A 26196-nucleotide genomic window follows, 5' to 3' on the forward strand; every position below is an offset into this window, starting at 1 on the left:
TTTTAATTAGGTTGCACAACATTTTAGTTTTAAGCTATTTTTGCATTCAATTTTTTTTTCTAAAATTCAAAAAAGATTTTATTTTCTTCTTTTCCACTTTTTATTTTTTCATAACATTTAGCCTAGGGCATTAGCATTCATGCATTTTTGTTGTCTGTTTATTCTCACCTCCTTGGATGTCATGGAACAGGTTTACAGTTATTGTATCATTATTGGTCCAGGATCTTGTTGTTATCTCACCCATCGAACAGGGACCACTAGCTGCAGTTTGGGACTTCATACTTGGGATCAGATGCTGGAAGCTTAAAGGGGTAAATGATCATGGCCAGGTAGTTTCATGAAGAATTACGCATGCAATACTAACAACTGTATGATATACTATAGCAATGGATGTTTTTAGCCTTGCGGTCAATACCGCCAAGAGGATCACATATCCGGTCTCTTTACATCACCATATCTTTTTCGCGATTTTTTCTTAGGATTTTAGAGAGTCTTTTAGTCCGCATGTGGACATTTTCATTATTTTTGAAAAATCAGAAGTTTCAAGAGGAGCTTACATTACATTTTTATGCTCCATACATGGTCATTTTCACATTTAGACCATTTGGATTATATATCACTAACCTTTCGGTTCCACTTTCACACTTTTGGGAACCAAATTTTGAGTCAAAAGGTTTTCTTCTTAAAAATTCCGATTGTTAGTATATTACCTTCAAGTATGTGTTATCATATTGATACTTCCAAAGTGAATAAAAAAAAATAATAAATAAATAAATAAATTCCAAGCGGCGATTATCATAGATGGGCGACCGGTTCAATTATTGAACAAACTTTCCTACATTTTGGTCACCCGAAGTTTGATATTCATTTATTTAGGTATGTTTTATTGTATATAGATCGAGTTGTTTTTTGCAAATTGGTGATGTTAGGGAGACTGTCGAGTCGGATACTACGGGAGGTTTGGGCCAACACTAAGTGAACTGATTCCTATAACGGTGCCCGAGTGACTAAACCCAATTCACGTATGAGAGTGGCCGACAAACATGAGATCACACAACTTTCATGATAAGAGTGTGCACTTAAAAAAAGAAGAGCTCCATATGAGCCCGTCCATTTGCTTTCTCCCTACTATCGATGTTCTTCATTGTTTGCATGTTCCATTTTGGACTGTTCACTACTTGGACAAAACCGAATTATCCAATTAGACAATTTGGATTAGACAATTTGGTTTGGATATTTAGATTTTTGGATTAGTTTTCAACAAAACCGAATTATTATTTTGGATTTCGGATTGGTTTTGATTTATAAAATAAGAACCGAATAGTCCAAAAAAACCGAATAAACATTTATTATTTATCTATTTATAATATATATATATATATATATATATATATATATATATATATATATATATATATATATATATATATATATATATATATATATATAGTTTTTCATTAATTTTGTAATTTATTTTTTCAAATAGAAACGTTTAACCTTATAAAAAAACATTAATATTCATTTTCACTCAAAAGTTTTCTATCTATAAAATATTTAACGATAATATATCTTCTTATTAGTTGTTTATAAATTCCAAATCACAACTAATTAATTTGTTTTTGCTTCTTGTGTAAAGTTTAATAATATTATAATTATTTGACGTTTTAATATGTTTCGGTTTTTGAAAACCGAATTATAAAAACCGATCCAACCGAATTGTAATTGGATCGGATCGGATTGGATTTAAATTTAGTTTGGACTATTCGGGTCCATGTTTTGAAAACCAAAATCAATTTGGATTCACTTGATTGGATCGGATCAAACCGATCCATCCAAACGAACACCCCTAGTTCCATTGGGGTTGCGACTGGCCATCCCTCCTTACTCACCTAGAGGGGTTGTCGTAGTTGTGGTTTATGGTCCCATTGTCATCGGATGAAAAAGTAATGAGATAATAGCAAGATCAATTCTAACCATGTTGACTAACGGTGATCAGGTTCTACGGTTCTATCCATTCTTTTTATTATTCTTAGGATAGTTCATCACGAGTTCATTTTAGTTTTGTCTTACTTGAGGACAAGTAAAGTTTAAGCTTGGGGTGATTTGATAGTTTGTTTCATTTACTTCTTTTTATAGTTTATTTTAGCATATTTCATCCATAATTTAGTTAATTTCCATGCATATTTTCCTTTTTGTTATTTTATGACCATTTCGGGTACTTTCTAGTTTTGTGAGCTTAATTGCAGATTTTAAGGAGATTAACGGAGTGGGATCTTTAGGAAGCGATTGGACTTAGAGGATGTCAAGGATTTTGGGCTTTATAACAATGGAAGTTGATGCATGGAGCGGACTTGATGATTATTTGAAGGCTTGGAGAAAATATGGTTTGAATTTGCAAGAACCGGAAGAATATTCGAGCATGTGGAGATTAATGATCGGTTGATTACGTGAGCTATGGATCATTTGGAATAGTCATCTTGGGCTTAAATTGAAGAAAACATGAAGAATTATGGAGTACAAGCTTATTGGAATCGAACTGGGCCAAGTGGGCTAAGCTATGGAGGCCCAAAACCTCAAAGATGCTACATCCATGGACCACCCGCGCAACAGCACGCGGGTCGCGCAACCTCCTGCAGGGGCAATTCCGGAAATTCTTCTTTTGAACTATATGGGGAAGTTTGGTGTGCCACTTTTCTCAACTCTTGGACATCCGATTTTTGAAGATTCTCTCTAAAGTTTTGAATACTTTTGAAGGTCAAGAACACCTCAAGAACATCATCTTTTTACCTCTTGATTCTTGCTTAATGTTTGGTACAATCTTCTCTAACTTTGTTTCTTTGAGTTTAGCCATGCTTGGCTAAACTAATCTTGGTTGACTTTTGTTGAATCCTTTGAACTTTTGTTGAATGTTGAAGAATCCATGAACTTGTTCTTAAATCTTTATGCAAATGTTTTGTGTTTTAACATGTTATCACTACTTGTATGTTTTTATTCATGAGTTTAAATGTGTTTGTGGTGATTAGTTGGCTAATTTCTTGATTAAGTAAAGAATCCTCAAATTAGCAAGCAACAAATGATTTTTGTGTTGTTTTTGCTTCACACAATCATAAAAATATTTTCTCCAACATGGTAGTGAAAGCAATTTACTCCTCTTGGATTTGGTGACTTTTTGGTTCTTAATGCTAGTTGACTTTCACTAATTACATGCTTAATGGGAATTGTGACTTTGACTAAGGAAATTGTTATGAGCTTCTCTAACCATTTTAAGAACTAAGAAAAGTCTAGGTAATCTCAAGCTTCTTGGATTACTATAGCCAAATTAAGGATTTAAATCAAGTATTGCACCATTGGATTCTAATGATATGTTCTTCAAAAAGTCAAAGTGAGGAAACCTTAAGTCAACCATCCTTCTCTTATTGATTTACATCAAACTCTTACTTTTGTTGAAATTGTTTATTTAAATCTTAGTTTAATTCTAGTTTATTTTAAAAGACCAATCCCCCCCCCCCCATTTTATTTTTATTGTTATTTTACACGTATTTTTACAAAGAGATCTTACATAGAGTTATAAATTGAACCAATCTCCGTGGATCCGATCTCTTTACCACTATACTCTATTTTAGTGTGTAATATTTAGGGTTATTATTTTTGTTAGCCTCGACAACCACCAGGGAGGACGACGTTCAATAGAGATGGAGGGAGGCTACTCAATGCCACTGTCGCCACCATCCTCGGCCGATGGCGCCATTGTTGCTGCTGTCCCTTCGACGACAACGGACAAGACCGACGTCATGGTTGTTGTTGTTGTTGCTGTTCTAACTCACATTTCTCCTCTTGTTCCTTCTCCGCAGCCAATAACTGGCATCCGCTGCCCGCCGCTTCATGGGTTGATGAGCTCGTGGTGTTCCTGTTATCACCGGAGAACTATGGAAAATTTCAGGGCTTGTGATTGTGACATGGATGCGTTGTGTGGGAGTTCTGTCGATTTAGGGTTTTGAAGAACCACCATGGTGGCCGACCATGGTGGCTGCCGCCGTCAGTACCACTTCTATTGCCGCTGTGCCCCACCAGGTAGGTGGTTGGGGTCATTTTGTGACCATATAGCGAGTGTGCATGTTTCAGTTTGTGGGTGTGTGTGTTTGGCTGGAATTCTCGGAAAAGGCATTACCACCACAGTGAGGTGGTGGCTGCCACCATTTACCACCATCGGCCACCATAAGGTGGTTATGTGTGTGTTTTTAGCTTAGTGTGTGTGTGTGTGTGTTAATTGAGTGTTGTGTTGTAAAATTGTAATCAGTAAAGGAATAATGAAAAGAAACTCAAAACCACCACCGTTAGGTGGTGGTTACCACCTCCTGCTGCCACCAACCGTCGTGTTGGGTGGCGGTGTGCGTTTTCTTGCGTTTTGGTTCTTTTGGATGCTTGGACAAAAAATGGACTAGACACCATAACCACCACTATGAGGTGGTGGCCACCGCCGTGAGCCGTTGTTGACCACCACTACCCGTGGTGGTAGTGGGTGGTGCCTGACTAGTGAAACCCTAATGGGCCTAATGAAACCCTAATGGGTCTAAGGACTTAGCTATTGGACCTATTGGGTTGGGATTGGGTTGGAAACCCTAATTAGGGTTTAGAAAACCCTAATTTTGGATATATGGGCCTTGGACTTATCGGGACCCACATTTGAGCCATTGGAATGGAATTGTGAATTACACCCAATCACACCATATGATTTATCTAGTAGAGTGGTGGACTTAGTGGATTGAGTCCTTAATGGGTTGATTCCTTAATGGGTTGAGTGAGAAACACTTAACCCTAATCGTCATTTTATGTGAAAACCCTAATTTCACTTGGACTTTGAATTGGGCCCTTCTATTGGGCTTTTGGGATATTAATGGGCCATCCAAGAATAATCATATAGACTAGAATATTTAGATGAGCTTTAGGGTAAGGCCCGTATGTGAGGTTTGGGCCCAATTTGGAAAATTAGGCCATAGATGGGCCATAATTGGGCTTTTATTATTATGAGATATTGGGCCATTAGAAATGCCAAATGTTTGGACTGGACTAAGTAGTTTAGCCTTAGAATAATACCATGTAAAGTTTTGGGCCCAATTTGGAAAATTGGGCCATATGTTGGCTTTAACTCATAGTTGACTTTTGGGCCATTGGATTGGACCTTGGGCTTGAGTAAAGCTAAGTTAGGGGTAAAGTAGTATTTACCCCAAGTATGTGCTTATGGTTATGTGTTGGAACCCAATTATTAATTAGGTGTCATTTTGATGTTGACAGATCGGGAATATGTCATCCAGCAGCTAGAGTTTTCGTCTATGGGACTTCAGTAGTGCGAGGTGAGTTACCTTCTAGTAGAAATGGGTCTAAGGCCACAATGTCGGCCCATTAGTAGGGTTGTTTGATAGATTATTGTCTTTGTGATAATTATCTAGGTTTGCTACTACCTGGTATGTTTTATGTGTTGGCATGGTATGATGCTATGTGATAGTAGGTAGTAGAGGGAATAATCTGTGTGTCACGGTCGTAAGGACCGAAGGGTAGTTCGGGAACCCCAGAATTGTCTGGAAATATGTTTATGTTATGTTATTATGTGGTAATGGTAGGGGTGAAATTGTCCCCAATAGTCGGTTGAGATAAACCGACGGGTAAGTCAAGCACCGCAAAATGGCTTGACACGGGTAAGTCAAGCACCCCAGAATGGCTTGGCCTGGGTAAGTTGAGCACCCCATAATGGCTTAACCTGGGTAAGTCAAGCACCCCAGAATGGCTTGACAAGGGTAGGTTAGGCACCCCAGAATCGTCTGGCAGTATGTTATTGTATGGTGTGTGGTATGATGGGGGAAGTCTCTAAACTTCGTGCTTATGGTTTCCAATTTTGGTTTCAGACGTTTTCAAAGGAAAGGAGTCGGCTCGATCGCAGCGCATCACACTATGTTTTCCGCACATGAGATCTTTAGGATTACCCTCTGATATTATTTCATGATAACATGTTTGACTATTGACACTTTGGTTTAACATGAGATGTTATTATGGATGTTTTATTACTTATGGTTTAATAATAACTAATTTAAAAATGAAATTTTTGGCCTTGAATTTTGGGATGTTACATGCTTGATCAACCAGGGTCCACACTTGGTTATCATACATGGATATGATGGTGGCATGCTAACCCTACTGGACCGACGAAGGGGTAACGAATTGTCAATGGGCTCAACAGTTTCACTCTCAAGTTGAGAGCTAGTATCTTCAAAAGTTGTTTAATCGGATGACTCTTGAATATCTTCAAGATTAATCGTGCTCCCACTGTCCTCTTTGGAAATGAGCTCTCTCTCTCTCTCTCTCTCTCTCTTTCTCTCTCTCTCTCTTTCTCTCTCTCTCTCTCTCTCTCTCTCTCTCTCGCACACGAAAGACTCCTCATCGAGCTACAAACACCACATTGTCACTGGGTCTGTAAAACATGTAGCCAAAGGATTTATATGGATAACCAATGAAAAAACATTTCTCGACTATGGGTTCAAGTTTTTCTGAGGTTTCTCACCTAATGAGAACCTTACAACCCCATAAATTGATATGCACGAGTGAGGCAGGTTTCCCTGTCCACATTTCATGAGGTGTCTTGGAAATTTTCTTATTTGGAGCAAGATTGAGGATATGGGCGACTGTTTTTAAGGCATACCCCCATAATGATATTGGAAGAGAATATCGACTCATCATGGAACAAACCATATCAAGTAAGGTCCGATTACGCCTCTCAGCTACACCATTTAGTTGTGGTGTCCTAGAAGGTGTTAATTGTGAAACAATTACACATTCCTTCAAATAGTCGTTAAAATCGATATTAAGATATTCATCACCTCTATTAGATCATAACATCTTTATCTTTTTGCCCAGTTGGTTCTCTACTTCATTCTTAAACTCTTTGAACCTTTCAAAAGTTTTTGATTTATGTTTGATCAATTAAATATAACCATATCCACTATAATCGTCAATAAATATAACGTAGTAATGATTTGCATCCTTTATGGAAGATCTGAATGGTCCACACACATCCGTATGGACTAGGGCCAAAAAATCTTCACCTCTTTCACATGTGCCAATGAAAGGTAGTCATCTTTCCCGAAAAACAAGACTCGTATTCATCATCTGGTTTTAGGTTAAAAGATTCCAACACCCCATCCTTCTGGAGTTAGGTGATGCGTTTCTTGTTGATGTTCCTAAGACGACACTACAACCAGACATGTCATAAAAGTCCGATTATCTGAGGTTGTCCAGAGGAGAAGTGGCAGAGCCTACACCATCCACCTTGAGGATTACCGATGGCTGCCAATCCAAGGTGGAGGCACATGTGGTGAAGAACAGGGCATTTCGGTTGCTGAATAAGGAAGCGAGAGCAGCGCCTGATGTGGTTGCGGGTATGTCTCCTTATCTTATTTATTATTATTCTTTTTTGTGCTTATGTTTTATCTAACCATGTATATGGACTTTCTTAGTCGATGGTTGATATGTGTATATTTAGTGTGTATTTAGTATAGTTTTTTATTCATATATTAGCTAACTTATCGCATATTATGGACAAAAGGTACTTAAAAGTGTTAAATTATGTTTTTCAGCTAAAGATGAAGCTCAGAAGCAAAAGGAAGCAAGAGAAACAGTTAGAAGATTGAGAGTGGAATGAAGAAGGAAAAGCACTAAAAAAGCTTCTACTCATCGAGTCAGATAGCTACTCGACGAGTCCGGTCGAGGAATCAGAAGGATAATGACTCGGGATCCCAGATAGTTATCGCAATACGGAGAATGTGAGAGGGACTCGACGAGTCACCACTTGACTCGACGAGTCGGATAGCTTATTTAAAGATAATTCCACAGATCGAAAAGAGAGAATTCTTGGAAGTTTCAGAAGTGCTTAGCTGCGAATAAGAAGCCAGAAGAACCCTAGAAGTCGACCAAGGAAGCTAGAATCCAATTCCGGGAGTAATTAAGATAATTTCGCCATTCTACTTATTTCTTTTGTTTTGTCAACATGATTAAGCAACTTGAACTTATTTATTTGCTGTTATTTACCTTAGTTATGAACTAAATTCTTTAAACTTCTATTTGGGGATACAAAATTGGTAATATGGTTTGATTCTTGGTAGGATTAATTCTATGCTGGTTAATTTAGTTATTTTAGTTTGCTAAAGAACCTTGTGTGTGAGTGATAATTGATTTTCTGTTAATAGAGAGATAATTAATTAGCATGAACATCTATTAGTTATCAATCTCATATGCTTAGTGAACACTTTTTGTCATATGTCTAGTGTAGTGAACATGAAACTAGGATTAATAAGAAAATCAAGTAAATTTATGTGCAAGCTTGTGAGATGACCATTAAACAAGAAGTTAATTAAAAGATAAATTAATTAGCTATTGCAAGTCTAACTTAACCCGAATATTATATCTATTAAATTTAATTGAAATAGACAACTGACCATTGTTTAAATTGATTTATTTGCTAAGGATTAATGAAGTGAATACGGAACTAATCAATTGAATCGGTAACTAGCCAAAAGAATTAATCCATTGCACTTTTACCTTGAAATCAACCATAGGATCAATTAAGTTGAACTAAATAGAAGTACTTCTCCGTTATTGAATCTAGTCAAAGTCGTTATTTTCTAGCTTAAATTAGTAATAGCTAGTAAGTTTCTAGTCTTGTAAAACTAGAGAACAACCCCTGCTTTTTAATTAACTTAGATTAAATCAGTTTTTAGTTTAATTTGCCGTTCCCTGTGTTCGATACCCTACTTGCTTGAACTATACCACAATTGATAGGTTCACTGCCTTTTGTGTGTTATTTGATAATTAAAAGTAGGTTTAAAACTAGTGGGTTTTACACACATTAAGTTTTTGGCGCCGTTGCCGGGGACGGTTCTAAAATTAATAGTAAAATCTAGTTTAATCGATCCTTTGTGTGGGATTTATCTTACACAAAGTTATTTACAAAGCAAATTAGTAAGTAGATTTAGTTTTAGTAAAATTCTGTTTTTAGAATAATAAAAAAAGTTTTCTTTTCTGTTTTGGCCTTGAACTCGCCGAGTGCATTCGAGCAGACTCGGCGAGTCCATCGCTGTTTTAGTCCCTAGTTATTATTTCGTTTTTATTCCTTTTACGCGTTTCGTTTCTTTTGTTTTGTTTTTTTTCAGCTGTTTCATGACCCGAGGATCGGACACACCTCTAGTACCACCTTTGGAAGACCCGGAATCCGCATTAAAGAGAAGCAAAGGAAAAGCAGTAGGAGAAACCGCAACTTCAAAGAACTCACCACTCAAGAACTTGAAATCCGTTTTCAGCAAGAAGAAAGGCAGCAAATCAGGAGCATCCAGTGCCTCATTAACAATTGAAGAACCAATTCACGAAGATATCGAGTACGAGACGGAGGAAGAAAAAGAGCATATTTCCGAGCACGAAACCGATTCCGAAGAAGAGTTAGCTATCATTATGGCTAACATCGATGAAGTCCCCATGGGGGAGTGGAAGAAAAGGATGCGTGATAACATCGGGCCGGGACTTGTGCAACCTGCAATTCCCGCAACCGCTACGTTTGAGCTAAAAGGCCATATTCTCGCTCAACTCAAGGAGATCCCTTTTTACGGGAGAGATCATGAAGACGCTTACAAGCATTTGGACGAAGTAAATGATGTGGCCGACTACTTCAACGTGCCTAATGTTCCACGCGAGACCCAGCTTCTCCGAATGCTCCCTGTCACGTTTAAAGGCGCTGCGAAAGATTGGTTAAAATCACTTCCTCCCGGATCGGTCACCACATGGGCCAAGATGAAAGAAGAGTTCATTGACCATTTCTGCCCACCTTCCAAGATAGCCAAGCTAAAGAAAGTCATTGCCAACTTCGAGCAACAACCCGGAGAATCTCTTTATGAAGCTTGGGAGAGGTACAAGAGCCTACTTAGAAATTGCCCACACCATGATCTTAATAGCCAACAAGAGGTCTCCATCTTTTATGATGGAGTTAATGTCACCACAAGGCAACTACTCGATTCACAAGGCCCGCTCACCCGAAAGCCACCTCCGGAAATAAAGGAATTAATTGAAGAATTCTCTAAGCATTCTAGAGAATACCACAATCTGAGGAATGAAGTGAGTCGTGGTGCAGTAAACTCGGTGAACGATGGCATGGCAGCGGTAATAGCTAAACTCGATAGCCTAGACCGAAGAATGACAAAAATGGATCAAACGATCCATGCTATTAGGGTAGGATGCGAAAATTGTGGCGGCCCCCATCTTACCAAGGAATGTGATCGAGACGAGAATGGAAATAAAAAGGCCCAAGTATTTTATTCCAGTGGTGATAGATACGATGAAGACTGGAGGAAACCAAAGAAGGAATGGCTCCCATACGAAGAGTATAAAAAGGCTAAGGAGGAGAAATACAAACAGAGGGATAGGGGATTCTATCAAAAGGAAGAACCGGTAGCGGAAAAGAAAGCAAATTTAGAAGATATACTCACAAGGTTCATAACCGCATCAGAGAAAAGACATAATGATCACGATGTAGCGATGCAAGAAACCAGAAACATGCTGAGGAATCAACAAGCTTCCATTCTCAACATTGAGAAACAGCTGGGACAGCTTGCACATCAAGTGAATGAAAGAAGACCGGGTCAACTTCCGAGCAACACCGAACCCAATCCAAGAATGGAGAACGTGAGCGTAATAACCTCCAGCGGTGAAGGAAAATTTACAGAAGCACTAAGGGTCTCCAAGAAGAAGGCAGAAAAGGAAGAAAAACCAGAACCAGAAAAACCCGACCAGACTCGCCGAGTCATTCTCATGGACTCGACGAGTCCAGTCGGGAATGAAGATACTACCAGTTTTCTAAAGCCATACAATCCTCCTTTGCCATACCCAACCAGAGCCATGCCTACAGAAAAAGTTCAAGCCTATAGAACCTTCATGGAGCATGTTAAAGCTTTACAATTCAATTTGCCATTTGTGGAAACAATGCTCCAAACTCCTAAATACTTTAACTTGCTTAAAGGCCTTTTTGCTGCTAGGAAGGACTTGGCTGAAGTCGCGGAGATACTAATGAGTGAGCTGCCTGAGAAGAAGGGTGATCCGGGTAACATAGTAATTCCGTGCCAATTTGGTAATGAAGTTTATACACAAGCATTGGCTGATTCAGGTGCAAGCATTAATTTGATGCCCTACTCATTCTTTAAGAAGCTAAATTTACCAGCACCAAGGCCGGTAAATATGAGAATCCATTTGGAAAACAAAACAATAATTAATCCACAAGGCATTTGTGAAAATCTCCTTATCAAAGTGGACAAGTTTATTTTTCCAGTAGACTTCGTGGTGGTGGAAATGGAAGAAGACCCCGAAATACCAATTATTTTGGGAAGATCATTCTTAAACACCGTGTGTGCCCTAATTGACATATGTGAGTCTACATTGACATTAAGAGTGGGTGATGAGTCGGTGATGTTTAAAGCTATTCCAGAAGTCAAGCAAGAAAAAGAAAAGAGAGAAGAAATCTCATTTATCCAATTGGATGATGAGGTATTACAAAAAGAGCTTGAAATTTTATTAAAAGAAGACCCAAGTAAGTTCACACTACACTCTGAAGGAGTTGAAGATGCTAACAAAGACTTGGAGGAGCTAGAAAAGCTACTGGAAGGAGCCAACTCAGAAAACACTCCAGGATTGATGGAACCCGATCCGACTCACCGAGTCGTCATAATGGACTCGACGAGTCCCGTCGATTTAAAAAAAAAACTTGACCAAAGCTGATTTGTTTGTTGATAGTTCTTCACATACCCTGGGTTCAGTTACTGTTTTTGATTCTTTGGAAGAACAATCGGCAGAAGAAGTAAAAGGAATGGAGGTCCAACACACCGAGGTGGCATGCCTTGATACGATGCCATTTGGAGAGGAGTTGAGCACAAAAGAGGATGAAGAAATAAAGGGAAGCAGAGAGGAAGCTGATCACCAATTCACCACAAAACCTAGAGCACGGACCATCATGAAATATGAAGTTATTAAATTTAAAGAGAAGGATGTTCAAGAATTGGTGAAAAAGAAGAGGGTAAATCAAAAAAAGAGAAAAAGGAAAGCCCAAGCAGCTGAAGATGAGGCAATGAAAAGGAGAAGAGATGAATTGAAGAGGGCTTACAAGAAAAAGATTCACGCCTACAAAACCAAGTATAAACCACAAAAAGAGAGGCGCACATTCCCGATGCTTGAAGATGACAAAACATAAAGGGGAAGGAGTCTAGCTAATGACTCCTTAAAAAGAAGCGCTTGGCGGGAGGCAACCCGTCGTTAGAGTTTGCTTTCTTTTACTCTTTAGTTTTTTTTTTTTTTTAAGTTTTTGTTTCATTTCACAATTTTAATCTTCCAAATCATCGGACATGTCTGCTTGAGAGTGTGCCTAGCCTAAGTGTGGGGTGAAATGATTCATAATAAACAGAGAAAAATATGCAAATTTTTAAATGACTCGACGAGTCTGACGATGACTCGACGAGTCCACATGGATTCCAAAAACTCTTTGACTGCGCGACTAGACTCGCCGAGTCTGACCCTGACTCGACGAGTCGGTTATATTTACAGAAAAAAAAAATAATAACTTCGAAATTACTTTTACATCTGGTAAATAGGGTTTTAACCCTAAAATTCAGTTTCCACACCACACTCGCCGAGCCGTTTTTGCAACTTCTCTCTCTCAAGCATTCATAAGTTCTTCAAGTTCTTCCAAAATTCTCAAGCACAATCCAAAAAGGTATCAAATTTCTTCCTTTTTATGTTAAGAGCATGATTATAAGGCTATCCAAGGTAGAAATTGCATGAAAAACCCGTTTTTGAAAAGTAATGAAATTCTAGGGTTTCGATTTTTCATGAATATTGTTGTTTTGAACGTTTATTCTGGCCTTATTACTTAGTAGGAGGTCCCTAAACAAAAACCCTTGATAGAAATTACAGGTTTTATGGACCAATTTACTGCGACCCGTCGACCGACTCGTGCAGGTTGCGCGACTCGCCGAGTCGGGCCTGGACTCGACGAGTCCAGTCGAGTTACAGACAGGAGATGTTTTTTTAATTATATTCTGTGTTTTCTGGGTTTTGTGTGTTTATTTTGCAGAAATCATGTTCAGAAGAGGACAATCTTCAAGTGGTAGCCAAGGGGAGTTTCCATGGTTAAACTTCCCGCAAATTGAATCCGCTTCAACGATGAGGAAGTGGAAGAAGAAGCTCTCCGACATTAAGAAGAAGGAGGTGTATGTGCCGAACAGAATTGATTGGGAATGGCTGCAAAGTGTTAGCTATGAAGAAGAACTAGCTCCTTACCTTTTGAAGGAGTTCCAACATGAAGGCGAAACTATGGTGTGTGACGGGTGGAGCCGGGTCTTCCGTATACAAGAACCGGTGTATTTAGAGCTTTGCTTGGAGTTTTTCTCCACGGTGTCTTTCACCGGGGGAGTGGATGTCTTTCACCCGGCGAGCTTTACTTTTTGTCTTGGGGGCGAGTATCGTCAATGCTCGGTGGTGGATCTTGCCTGCCGACTAGGGATCTATGATCAACCCTTGGTGTCAACAAACATCTTTCGGGCCTTCTTGGCAAACACTCATATGGCATTTCCCGATGGAGTTACAAGCACGGGTTGGTGGAATACCATAGGAAACAAAGTTTACATCCCAAAGTCTACACAAGAAGGGAGCATCCGATCCCCGACTCACCGCCTCATTCACCGCCTTATTTCCTCCACCATCAATCAAAGGAAAGACGATGACAAGGTCTCCAACCTTGACGTTTTCTACTTATGGAGCATAATAACACCCAGCGTCTTTTGCAATATCCCTTGGTGTATTGCTTCATACCTTTCGGAGGGTGCGGTCAAAGATCGCAAAACCTCCCGTATCAATGGAGGAATGTTTGTCACTCGATTGGCTAATTCATTCGGGTTGATGAACCGCGGTGCCTGGAACTTCATGACATTGATCCCGACGCCTCCGTTTAATCCCATTCTTTTCCGAAGAGCATGGATAATTGAAGACTATGGTGGTGGCCATTATGCCATTCCAAATGATGACCCCGTTGTTGGTCCCGAAGCACCGGGAAGGAGGGTGAGATCAAGAAGAGAACGGGATGTGGAGGACGAACCGCCAGTGATTCCGGTCAAGAATGAAGACGTACCAATGGATTGGTACAATGTAGAGATGAGGCGGATGCAGGATCAAATGGCGAGGGGGCTGAACTTTTGCAACCAATCCCACATACGACTTTTTGACCACTTCAATATTCCACATATTGATGATGGGAATTACCCATTCATTCCATCCTGGGATGAGAGGATTGCTGCGAGACGAAGCGGAGCCGGGGGAAGTGGAGCCGCCAATGATGATGAGGAGGATGAAGATTGATTTTGATGTTTTTGTGTTTTTAATCAAACAATTTTAATTTTTGTTTTGTTTTATTTTTATTTGGTATGTATGCTTTGAGATTTTATTATGTTTAATGGTTGTTTGCTTTAGTTACTTTTCAGGATTGAATTATGATTGCTTGCTTAGGATGGTTTAGAGATGTAAAGCATGGATGTTTTCTAGAGTGAGAGCGAGTCAAGGAAACGGGTTTTTAACGTCAAAGTGTCGAGTCCGGTCCTAGGGGTATGAGCAATTGAGTCTAAACATGCGGAAGGGTTAAAGAAGTTTTTAGAGGCTAAAATAGTTGCAAAATACCAAGTTTTTTCGTTTCAGTGGCCTACTCGACGAGTGCACTAATCTGACTCGCCGAGTCGCCTTGTAATTCTAAATATTCTGAGAAGGCGCGCTGGTACTCGACGAGTCCACCACTAGACTCGACGAGTCGTTCACTTTTTATACCGACGGACTGCTGATTTGATGCTGCTACTTGTCCAACTTGCTCACCTATTCTTCCATTTCCATTCTTGAAGATCTTACACTAATTTTCGCGTATTTGGAGCGACCCACACGAGTTTTGACACCCAAGGCATGGATGAGATGTTACCATGTCTAAAGTTGATTGAAGATGGAGCTTAAATGAGTGTGATCAGCCTATCGACTGCTATCCCAGGGGAGTTTGTTCCAATTCCCTCTTTAGTTTCTTTTTATGTTTATATGCATTATATGCAATGAGGGCATTGCATCACATAAGTGTGGGGTAGGGGGTTGGTTGCATAATAGTCATAATAGTCAATTTAAAAAAAAAAAAATTGCATACCAAAAGTATTACTTAGGTCTTAAATTAGGAAATTTTGGTAAAAAATTAGGATTCCATGTTAGAACTGTGTTAATGATTGCATGAAGATCCAAATGTTTAGTTGAGCCTATATACGTTCTAGTGCATTTGTGGCTTCCTTATTCTAGTGAAATCATGAGACAAAAACACAACCCTGCTCAGCCTGAGGGATGCAATATGTTTAGCAGCCTAAACCTGAAATGTATCCAGGAAAGTTTTTATCGTTAGCCAATAAAGGTTGAAGTTGAGCGCCCCTGCTTAAGCATGTAGGGTTTTGAGTGAAAAAAAAAGTGAGTTACATGTTAAAAAAAAGAGAGAATTACAAGAAAAGTTGTAAGAATTTTGGAGCAAATAAAGTGAAGATCAAAAGATCAAAATTCCAAGAAATCCAAAAAGTTGAAGATGCCAAAAGTCAATACAAGTTGGTGAATTCAAAGAGATCAAAGATCATATTATCAAGAAAGTGAAGAATTCAAAGAATTCCATAGTGGTATCGAAAAGTTGTAATTCTAGAATATGTATGCTTGGGTTGCTCAATTAAAAATACCTTGAGGGTAAAGAGGTTTTCTGTGGATGGATTCGGAGGGTTGCATAAAATGAGCATAGTTCGGGGTGAGTGGGTGAATGTTTATGAGGATTGTGAGTATTTGGAATATGGGGGGTTCTTTAGGAAAAATTTTAGACACAAATGCATGCGTTGCGGTCTTGGCATAATGGCTGGGTTAGATTGGAGTTGTTATACATAATTCTAATGTGTTAAAATTCAGTTTTGCTTGAGGGCAAGCAAAAGACAAGTGTGGGGTATTTTGATATGTGTCTATTTAGTGTGTATTTAGTATAGTTTTTTATTCATATATTAGCTAACTTATCGCATATTATGGACAAAAGGTACTTAAAAGTGTTAAATTATGTTTTTCAGCTAAAGATGAAGCTCGGAAGCAAAAGGAAGCAAGAGAAACAGTTAGAAGATTGAGAGTGGAATGAAGAAGGAAAAGCACTAAAAAAGCTTATACTCGTCGAGTCAGATAGCTACTCGACGAGTCCGGTCGAGGAATCAGAAGGATAATGACTCGGGATCCCAGATAGTTATCGCAATACGGAGAATGTGAGAGGGACTCGACGAGTCACCACTTGACTCGACGAGTCGGATAGCTTATTTAAAGATAATTCCACAGATCGAAAAGAGAGAATTCTGGGAAGTTTCAGAAGTGCTTAGCTGCAAATAAGAAGCCAGAAGAACCCTAGAAGTCGACCAAGGAAGCTAGAATCCAATTCCGGGAGTAATTAAGATAATTTCGCCATTCTACTTATTTCTTTTGTTTTGTCAACATGATTAAGCAACTTGAACTTATTTATTTGCTGTTATTTACCTTAGTTATGAACTAAATTCTTTAAACTTCTATTTGGGGATACAAAATTGGTAATATGGTTTGATTCTTGGTAGGATTAATTCTATGCTGGTTAATTTAGTTATTTTAGCTTGCTAAAGAACCTTGTGTGTGAGTGATAATTGATTTTCTGTTAATAGGGAGATAATTAATTAGCATGAACATCTATTAGTTATCAATCTCATATGCTTAGTGAACACTTTTTGTCATATGTCTAGTGTAGTGAACATGAAACTAGGATTAATAAGAAAATCAAGTAAATTTATGTGCAAGCTTGTGAGATGACCATTAAACAAGAAGTTAATTAAAAGATAAATTAATTAGCTATTGCAAGTCTAACTTAACCCGAATATTATATCTAGTAAATTTAATTGAAATAGACAACTGGCCATTGTTTAAATTGATTTATTTGCTAAGGATTAATGGAGTGAATACGGAACTAATCAATTGAATCGGTAACTAGCCAAAAGAATTAATCCATTGCACTTTTACCTTGAAATCAACCATAGGATCAATTAAGTTGAACTAAATAGAAGTACTTCTCTGTTATTGAATCTAGTCAAAGTCGTTATTTTCTAGCTTAAATTAGTAATAGCTAGTAACTTTCTAGTCTTGTAAAACTAGAGAACAACCCCTGCTTTTTAATTAACTTAGATTAAATCAGTTTTTAGTTTAATTTGCCGTTCCCTGTGTTCGATACCCTATTTGCTTGAACTATACCACAATTGATAGGTTCACTGCCTTTTGTGTGTTATTTGATAATTAAAAGTAGGTTTAAAACTAGTGGGTTTTACACACATTAAGTTTTTGGCGCCGTTGTCGGGGACGGTTCTAAAATTAATAGTAAAATCTAGTTTAATCGATCCTTTGTGTGGGATTTATCTTACACAAAGTTATTTACAAAGCAAATTAGTAAGTAGATTTAGTTTTAGTAAAATTCTGTTTTTAGAATAATAAAAAAAGTTTTCTTTTCTGTTTTGGCCTTGAACTCGCCGAGTGCATTCGAGCAGACTCGGCGAGTCCATCGCTGTTTTAGTCCCTAGTTATTATTTCGTTTTTATTCCTTTTACGCGTTTCGTTTCTTTTGTTTTGTTTTTTTTCAGCTGTTTCATGACCCGAGGATCGGACACACCTCTAGTACCACCTTTGGAAGACCCGGAATCCGCATTAAAGAGAAGCAAAGGAAAAGCAGTAGGAGAAACCGCAACTTCAAAGAACTCACCACTCAAGAACTTGAAATCCGTTTTCAGCAAGAAGAAAGGCAGCAAATCAGGAGCATCCAGTGCCTCATTAACAATTGAAGAACCAATTCACGAAGATATCGAGTACGAGACGGAGGAAGAAAAAGAGCATATTTCCGAGCACGAAACCGATTCCGAAGAAGAGTTAGCTATCATTATGGCTAACATCGATGAAGTCCCCATGGGGGAGTGGAAGAAAAGGATGCGTGATAACATCGGGCCGGGACTTGTGCAACCTGCAATTCCCGCAACCGCTACGTTTGAGCTAAAAGGCCATATTCTCGCTCAACTCAAGGAGATCCCTTTTTACGGGAGAGATCATGAAGACGCTTACAAGCATTTGGACGAAGTAAATGATGTGGCCGACTACTTCAACGTGCCTAATGTTCCACGCGAGACCCAGCTTCTCCGAATGCTCCCTGTCACGTTTAAAGGCGCTGCGAAAGATTGGTTAAAATCACTTCCTCCCGGATCGGTCACCACATGGGCCAAGATGAAAGAAGAGTTCATTGACCATTTCTGCCCACCTTCCAAGATAGCCAAGCTAAAGAAAGTCATTGCCAACTTCGAGCAACAACCCGGAGAATCTCTTTATGAAGCTTGGGAGAGGTACAAGAGCCTACTTAGAAATTGCCCACACCATGATCTTAATAGCCAACAAGAGGTCTCCATCTTTTATGATGGAGTTAATGTCACCACAAGGCAACTACTCGATTCACAAGGCCCGCTCACCCGAAAGCCACCTCCGGAAATAAAGGAATTAATTGAAGAATTCTCTAAGCATTCTAGAGAATACCACAATCTGAGGAATGAAGTGAGTCGTGGTGCAGTAAACTCGGTGAACGATGGCATGGCAGCGGTAATAGCTAAACTCGATAGCCTAGACCGAAGAATGACAAAAATGGATCAAACGATCCATGCTATTAGGGTAGGATGCGAAAATTGTGGCGGCCCCCATCTTACCAAGGAATGTGATCGAGACGAGAATGGAAATAAAAAGGCCCAAGTATTTTATTCCAGTGGTGATAGATACGATGAAGACTGGAGGAAACCAAAGAAGGAATGGCTCCCATACGAAGAGTATAAAAAGGCTAAGGAGGAGAAATACAAACAGAGGGATAGGGGATTCTATCAAAAGGAAGAACCGGTAGCGGAAAAGAAAGCAAATTTAGAAGATATACTCACAAGGTTCATAACCGCATCAGAGAAAAGACATAATGATCACGATGTAGCGATGCAAGAAACCAGAAACATGCTGAGGAATCAACAAGCTTCCATTCTCAACATTGAGAAACAGCTGGGACAGCTTGCACATCAAGTGAATGAAAGAAGACCGGGTCAACTTCCGAGCAACACCGAACCCAATCCAAGAATGGAGAACGTGAGCGTAATAACCTCCAGCGGTGAAGGAAAATTTACAGAAGCACTAAGGGTCTCCAAGAAGAAGGCAGAAAAGGAAGAAAAACCAGAACCAGAAAAACCCGACCAGACTCGCCGAGTCATTCTCATGGACTCGACGAGTCCAGTCGGGAATGAAGATACTACCAGTTTTCTAAAGCCATACAATCCTCCTTTGCCATACCCAACCAGAGCCATGCCTACAGAAAAAGTTCAAGCCTATAGAACCTTCATGGAGCATGTTAAAGCTTTACAATTCAATTTGCCATTTGTGGAAACAATGCTCCAAACTCCTAAATACTTTAACTTGCTTAAAGGCCTTTTTGCTGCTAGGAAGGACTTGGCTGAAGTCGCGGAGATACTAATGAGTGAGCTGCCTGAGAAGAAGGGTGATCCGGGTAACATAGTAATTCCGTGCCAATTTGGTAATGAAGTTTATACACAAGCATTGGCTGATTCAGGTGCAAGCATTAATTTGATGCCCTACTCATTCTTTAAGAAGCTAAATTTACCAGCACCAAGGCCGGTAAATATGAGAATCCATTTGGAAAACAAAACAATAATTAATCCACAAGGCATTTGTGAAAATCTCCTTATCAAAGTGGACAAGTTTATTTTTCCAGTAGACTTCGTGGTGGTGGAAATGGAAGAAGACCCCGAAATACCAATTATTTTGGGAAGATCATTCTTAAACACCGTGTGTGCCCTAATTGACATATGTGAGTCTACATTGACATTAAGAGTGGGTGATGAGTCGGTGATGTTTAAAGCTATTCCAGAAGTCAAGCAAGAAAAAGAAAAGAGAGAAGAAATCTCATTTATCCAATTGGATGATGAGGTATTACAAAAAGAGCTTGAAATTTTATTAAAAGAAGACCCAAGTAAGTTCACACTACACTCTGAAGGAGTTGAAGATGCTAACAAAGACTTGGAGGAGCTAGAAAAGCTACTGGAAGGAGCCAACTCAGAAAACACTCCAGGATTGATGGAACCCGATCCGACTCGTCGAGTCGTCATAATGGACTCGACGAGTCCCGTCGATTTAAAAAAAAAAAACTTGACCAAAGCTGATTTGTTTGTTGATAGTTCTTCACATACCCTGGGTTCAGTTACTATTTTTGATTCTTTGGAAGAACAATCGGCAGAAGAAGTAAAAGGAATGGAGGTCCAACACGCCGAGGTGGCATGCCTTGATACGATGCCATTTGGAGAGGAGTTGAGCACAAAAGAGGATGAAGAAATAAAGGGAAGCAGAGAGGAAGCTGATCACCAATTCACCACAAAACCTAGAGCACGGACCATCATGAAATATGAAGTTATTAAATTTAAAGAGAAGGATGTTCAAGAATTGGTGAAAAAGAAGAGGGTAAATCAGAAAAAGAGAAAAAGGAAAGCCCAAGCAGCTGAAGATGAGGCAATGAAAAGGAGAAGAGACGAATTGAAGAGGGCTTACAAGAAAAAGATTCACGCCTACAAAACCAAGTATAAACCACAAAAAGAGAGGCGAACATTCCCGATGCTTGAAGATGACAAAACGTAAAGGGGAAGGAGTCTAGCTAATGACTCCTTAAAAAGAAGCGCTTAGCGGGAGGCAACCCGTCGTTAGAGTTTGCTTTCTTTTACTCTTTAGTTTTTTTTTTTTTGTTAGTTTTTGTTTCGTTTCACAATTTTAATCTTCCAAATCATCGGACATGTCTGCTTGAGAGTGTGCCTAGCCTAAGTGTGGGGTGAAATGATTCATAATAAACAGAAAAATTTTGAAAAATATGCAAATTTTTAAATGACTCGACGAGTCTGACGATGACTCGACGAGTCCACATGGATTCCAAAAACTCTTTGACTGCGCGACTAGACTCGCCGAGTCTGACCCTGACTCGACGAGTCGGTTATATTTACAGAAAAAAAAATAATAACTTCGAAATTACTTTTACATCTGGTAAATAGGGTTTTAACCCTAAAATTCAGTTTCCACACCACACTCGCCGGGCCGTTTTTGCAACTTCTCTCTCTCAAGCATTCATAAGTTCTTCAAGTTCTTCCAAAATTCTCAAGCACAATCCAAAAAGGTATCAAATTTCTTCCTTTTTATGTTAAGAGCATGATTATAAGGCTATCCAAGGTAGAAATTGCATGAAAAACCCGTTTTTGAAAAGTAATGAAATTCTAGGGTTTCGATAGGGCATGGATGATTGTCGTTTATTGTGATGCATCTATCTCAGGTCTTAGAGCTATCCTCATGCAGAGAGGACATGTGATTTCTTACGCTTCGAGGCAGCTGAAGTCTCATGAGGCGAATTACCCTACGCATGATTTGGAGTTGGGGGTTGTGGTCTTTGCCCTCAAGATTTGGAGGCACTATCTGTATGGGGTTAGGTGTACTATCTACATTGACCATAAGAGCTTGAGGTACATGATGGATCAGCCAAATTTGATTACGATGTAGCGGAAATGGTTGGATGTGGTAAAGGATTATGATTGGTCGATCCTATATCACCATGGAAAGGCCAATGTTGTGGCTAACGCCCTGAACCGTAAGGCAGTAAGTACACCATTCATGGATATATTTCTAAGGATTGTTATTATTTCTCCTCTGTTGGATATGATCAAGAAGGCTTAGGTGGATAGATTGAAAAAAGAAAAATTGGAAGGCGGAGCGGATCAGTGGGCGGATTCCTTCATTCCTTAGAGACGTTCAGGGCTTGTTGACTAGTGTGGTAGATTTTGGGTTCCGACTATTGGTGGGATGAGGCAGACAGTGCTAGAAGTCAGAAGAGGCTCATAAGTCGAAGTTTCCGATTCACCCAGGGGTAACGAAGATGTATATGGATTTAAAGTTGAGCTATTGGTAGCCTTGTTTGAAAAGGGAGATAACATGGTTTATAGTGCGGTGCCTGACTTGCAAGAAAGTTAAGGCCGAACATTAGAGACCCCACGGCAAGATACAACCGTTACACATTCTCATGCGGAAATAGGAAGAGATCACCATGGATTTTATCAAAAAATTGCCAAGGACAGCGCGTGGAGTTAATTCTATCTGGGTAATTACTGATAGATTGACCAAGAGTGGTCAATTTATATCGATTACCGAGAATATATCCGTTGAGAAGCTAGCTGACATTTACATTCAGGAGGTGGTGGTTCGGCACGGGGTTCCATTTTTGGTGGTTTTCGGACCGAGATGTTTGTTTCACCTCCAAGTTTTGGGGGAAGTTTTATGAGGAGTTGGGTACTCATATGTATTTCAGTACATCATACCACCCCCAAAACAATGAACAAAGTGAGTGGATGATTCAGATGCTCGAAGATATGCTTCGGGCGTGCATGTTATATTTTGGAAGCAGTTAGGATACTTACCTTCCACTGGTGGAGTTCTCCTACAACAACGGTTATCATGCCAGTATTGATCGAACACCTTTCGAGATGTTCTATGGAAGGAGGTATAGGACCCCAGTTTGTTGGGGCAAGGCTAGGCATCGGGTCATAGGGAGTACTGAAGTAGTGCTCAAGACCACTGAGTTGATATAGCAAGTGCGTGACCAGTTGGGAGTCGTGCATAGTCGACAAAAGAGTTATGCGGACCGTCATTTTTTAGACCTCAAGTCTCAGTTGAGGGACTTAGTACTTATGAAGGTGTCACCTTGGAAAGGTATCATTCGGTTTCGGAAGCGGGGTAAGCTGGGCCCCCAGTTTATTGGTCCCTTCAGGATTACCGCCCGGGTGGGCAAGGTTGCATACTAGCTAGATTTTCCTGATTAGCACAGTCAAATCCATAACACTTTCCATGGCTCTCAGTTACAGAAGTGTTTAACCGATGATTCTATGGTTATTCCATTGGATGACATTCAGATCGACGAACGACTGAATTATGTGGAGAAACCAATTGCGATTCTCGATTGGAAGACAAAGACTTTACAAAACAAAGTGGTGAATCTGGTGATGGTATAGTGGCAGCACCGGAGGGGTTCTGAGTGAACGTGGGAGTTGGATGATAAGATGAGAGAGCATTACCTCGAGTTATTCGCGGAGGCAGACTTCGAAGACAAATTATGATTCAAGTAGGGGAAAGTTGTAACACCCAGATCCCAAGGTATTTTGTATTTTTTTTCATATTTGTATATTTTAAGGATTGCCACGACATGGTGGGGAGGTGCCATGACATGGTGAGTCAAGTTCAGGCCACATATTTCTTTTAAGCCACCACGGGGTAGCGGTATAGGCTGCGGCATGGCAGCTGGAAAGTGAGAAACCCTATTTTTCGAGTTTTGCTCTCTATTTAAAGGAATGAGAAGGCTAAGGTTTGCTCACCCTCAGCCTCCATCAACCTCCTTGATATTTGATAAACCTTGAATCCTCTCTCTTTCTCTCTCTCTCTCTCTCTCTCTCTCTCTCTCTCTCTCTCTCTTTTTCTTTCTCTCATTTTGAGCCCTTGTGTGGTGTTCTTGAAGCCTTGGAAGGAAGAAAGAAGAAGGAGTGAGCCAAGATTCAGCAAGCTAATCCTCATCCTTTGTGCTGGCAATCTTCTGAACCTTTGTAAGTGTCCAAGACTCAATTTTTATCATGCTAGGTTGCTAGATCTTATCTTTTGTCCCTAAATCTTCATATTAATGTGGGTTAGAGTGTTAGGATCTCATAAAGTTTGCAACTTATGGATCTGTGGGACATTTGACATAATTGTTGGGTTGGATCTGGATTATTGATGGATTTTGAACCATGCATGGAATTTCCATGGAAGAACCCTCTTTTTCACTCATTATGGCTTCAAGACATGCATGTCTATAAAGCACCAACTTTTATGTCTGATTTGGTATTAGAATATGTTATGGAGTTAATGATCCATGGATTCTTTGGAATAAGTGCTTAATGGGAAAATTCATGTCTTTTTTAGCTTCTTCAAAACTAGGGTTTGAGGTTTTGACCTTATAGGTAATCTTATCGGGTAAAGTTTGAAACTTTGACCTCCTAGACTTTGTTTTGGACCAGATCTGGAATTTGGAGTCCTTAGGATAGAAGAAAATAGCTTAATCCATTAAGCAGCTGAAAACCCAGAGCCCATGGCATGGCTCAAGATGCCAGGACATGGTGGTAGGAAAAATCGCATTTGGCTGTTTCTGGAGGGTACGGGGTAGCCATAGGTGGCCACGATGCGGTGGTTGACTAAAGTCAACGTTGACCATTGACTTTGTAACACTCTAAATCATGTATGGATTGAAAACCCTTGAAGAATTTCAAATTTGTCATAAAGGGTCCCTTGGAGTACGCCGGGTGTACGCAAATGAAGGCCAAAACCCTAAATTCGGACTTGAACCCCTTTTTAAACAACTTTTGGCCTCTTGGACCAAACCCTATCAGCCTCCTTAGTCCCCTTTCGTATACTTTCAGCTGAGTTTGAGTGTGAGTGAGAGTTTGAGCTTAAGAAGATGGTTTTGGGAGCATTTTGGGAGTTCTTTCAAGAAGGTGAATTGCTAGGCAAGCTGGGAACGGTTTGGTGCTTCAAGAATCTGTATTGTGGTCATCTTGCAAGGCTCCTAGAGGTAAAAAGCTTGCACCTTTCCATTTGAATCCTTAGATCTAGCTAGGGTTTTCTAGGTTGTCCCATTTAGTTGGTTTTGAACCTCTCTTGGTGAGTTAAGCGACTTCATGAGGTGGGGAGGTCAGATCTGAGGTCCCTAAGTCAGTTAGAGGCATAAAAATGAGATCTTGACAGATGTATTGGTATCATTCATGGAGTAAGGACCTTGAAAAGGTCTTAATGGGGGTGTTGGGAGTTTTTAAGGCATCCAAGGGCATAAAGTTGCCAACTTTATGCCTTAGGACACCCTTTCAGACTTAGATCTAGCTTTTGGACGTGAAGGACTCGAGCATTAAAAGTGCTTAATAGGGTTGTACGTCAGGCGTAACTGGATTTACGCGGTGCGTAGTCCCTGAAACCACATTACGCTACGTGTACCAAGATGGTATGCCAATCGTACGCAGCTCAGTTGGACCCCTAAGCTGTTTTGGGACTTTGGGCTTTTGGGCCTCACTTGGTTGTTAGGCTTGATTGGGTTTAGTGAGTTAGAGGCCTTTTCATCTGTTTGGGACTTGGACATATCGGTTGGGCCTTATTGGGCCAAGGGGCCCATTAAGGATATTGGACTTGGACTTTGGGGTCCATTTTCATGAATAGGGTAATTGGGCCTTGGGGGTAGGGTTTGAAGGTTGGGCCTTTCCTTGGGAAATTTAAGGTCTAATCATTGATTATATTATTATTGTTATTATTATTCAACTGGGGAGGTTGCGGATTATTATGAGGATAGTTTTCGCATTCATCGGATGGAGGTAAGTCTTCTCACCATACCTATGGGTCTACGGCACCAAGGCCGACCCATTATGTGAACATGTTATATGTATGTTGTACTTTTATGAATTGATATGTTATGTGATATTATGTTGATATGGAAGACCCCGGGGGGAGCCCGTGGCATTGTGTGTAAGACCATGTGGGGTAGCCCATGACATTCCTAGGTAAAGACCATGTGGGGTAGCCCATGGCATTGGATGTAAGATCATGTGGGGTAGCCCATGGCAGTCCTAGGTAAAGACCATGTGGGGTAGCCCATGGCATTCTTGTTGCATTGTATTACATGGTTTATGTGGTATGTTACGAGGGGCATCCTTGACGCTACCCAAGTCATCTTTGGGATGGTCAAGGAGGGTATGATGGAGATTATAGAGGAGAGACTTAGGGCATTCATGGCTGATGTTGTTGCGCGTCAGGGTGGAGCCCGAGCTCCCTCGTTTCGGGAGTTCAAGGCATGTGGAGATCCAGAGTTCTCCGGGGCCAGGGACCCCATTGTGATTAAACACTGGGTAGCGGACATTGAGAATGACCAACACATGAGTTCTTGCCCAGAGGAGGCAAAGG

At 39.9% G+C, this 26196-nt stretch overlaps 2 non-coding genes across 2 annotated transcripts; both read right to left on the bottom strand.

The window, feature by feature from the left end:
• Positions 1–9876: 9876 nt before the first annotated feature.
• LOC128132510 (small nucleolar RNA R71) lies at positions 9877–9983 on the bottom strand. The gene has a single exon (XR_008230563.1). It is a non-coding gene; the product is annotated as a small nucleolar RNA R71 (small nucleolar RNA).
• An 8452-nt stretch (positions 9984–18435) lies between these two features.
• LOC128132511 (small nucleolar RNA R71) lies at positions 18436–18542 on the bottom strand. The gene has a single exon (XR_008230564.1). It is a non-coding gene; the product is annotated as a small nucleolar RNA R71 (small nucleolar RNA).
• Between the last annotated feature and the right edge of the window lie 7654 nt (positions 18543–26196).

Source organism: Lactuca sativa, chromosome 2 (assembly GCF_002870075.4).
Source record: "Lactuca sativa cultivar Salinas chromosome 2, Lsat_Salinas_v11, whole genome shotgun sequence".
Lineage (NCBI taxonomy): Eukaryota > Viridiplantae > Streptophyta > Magnoliopsida > Asterales > Asteraceae > Lactuca > Lactuca sativa.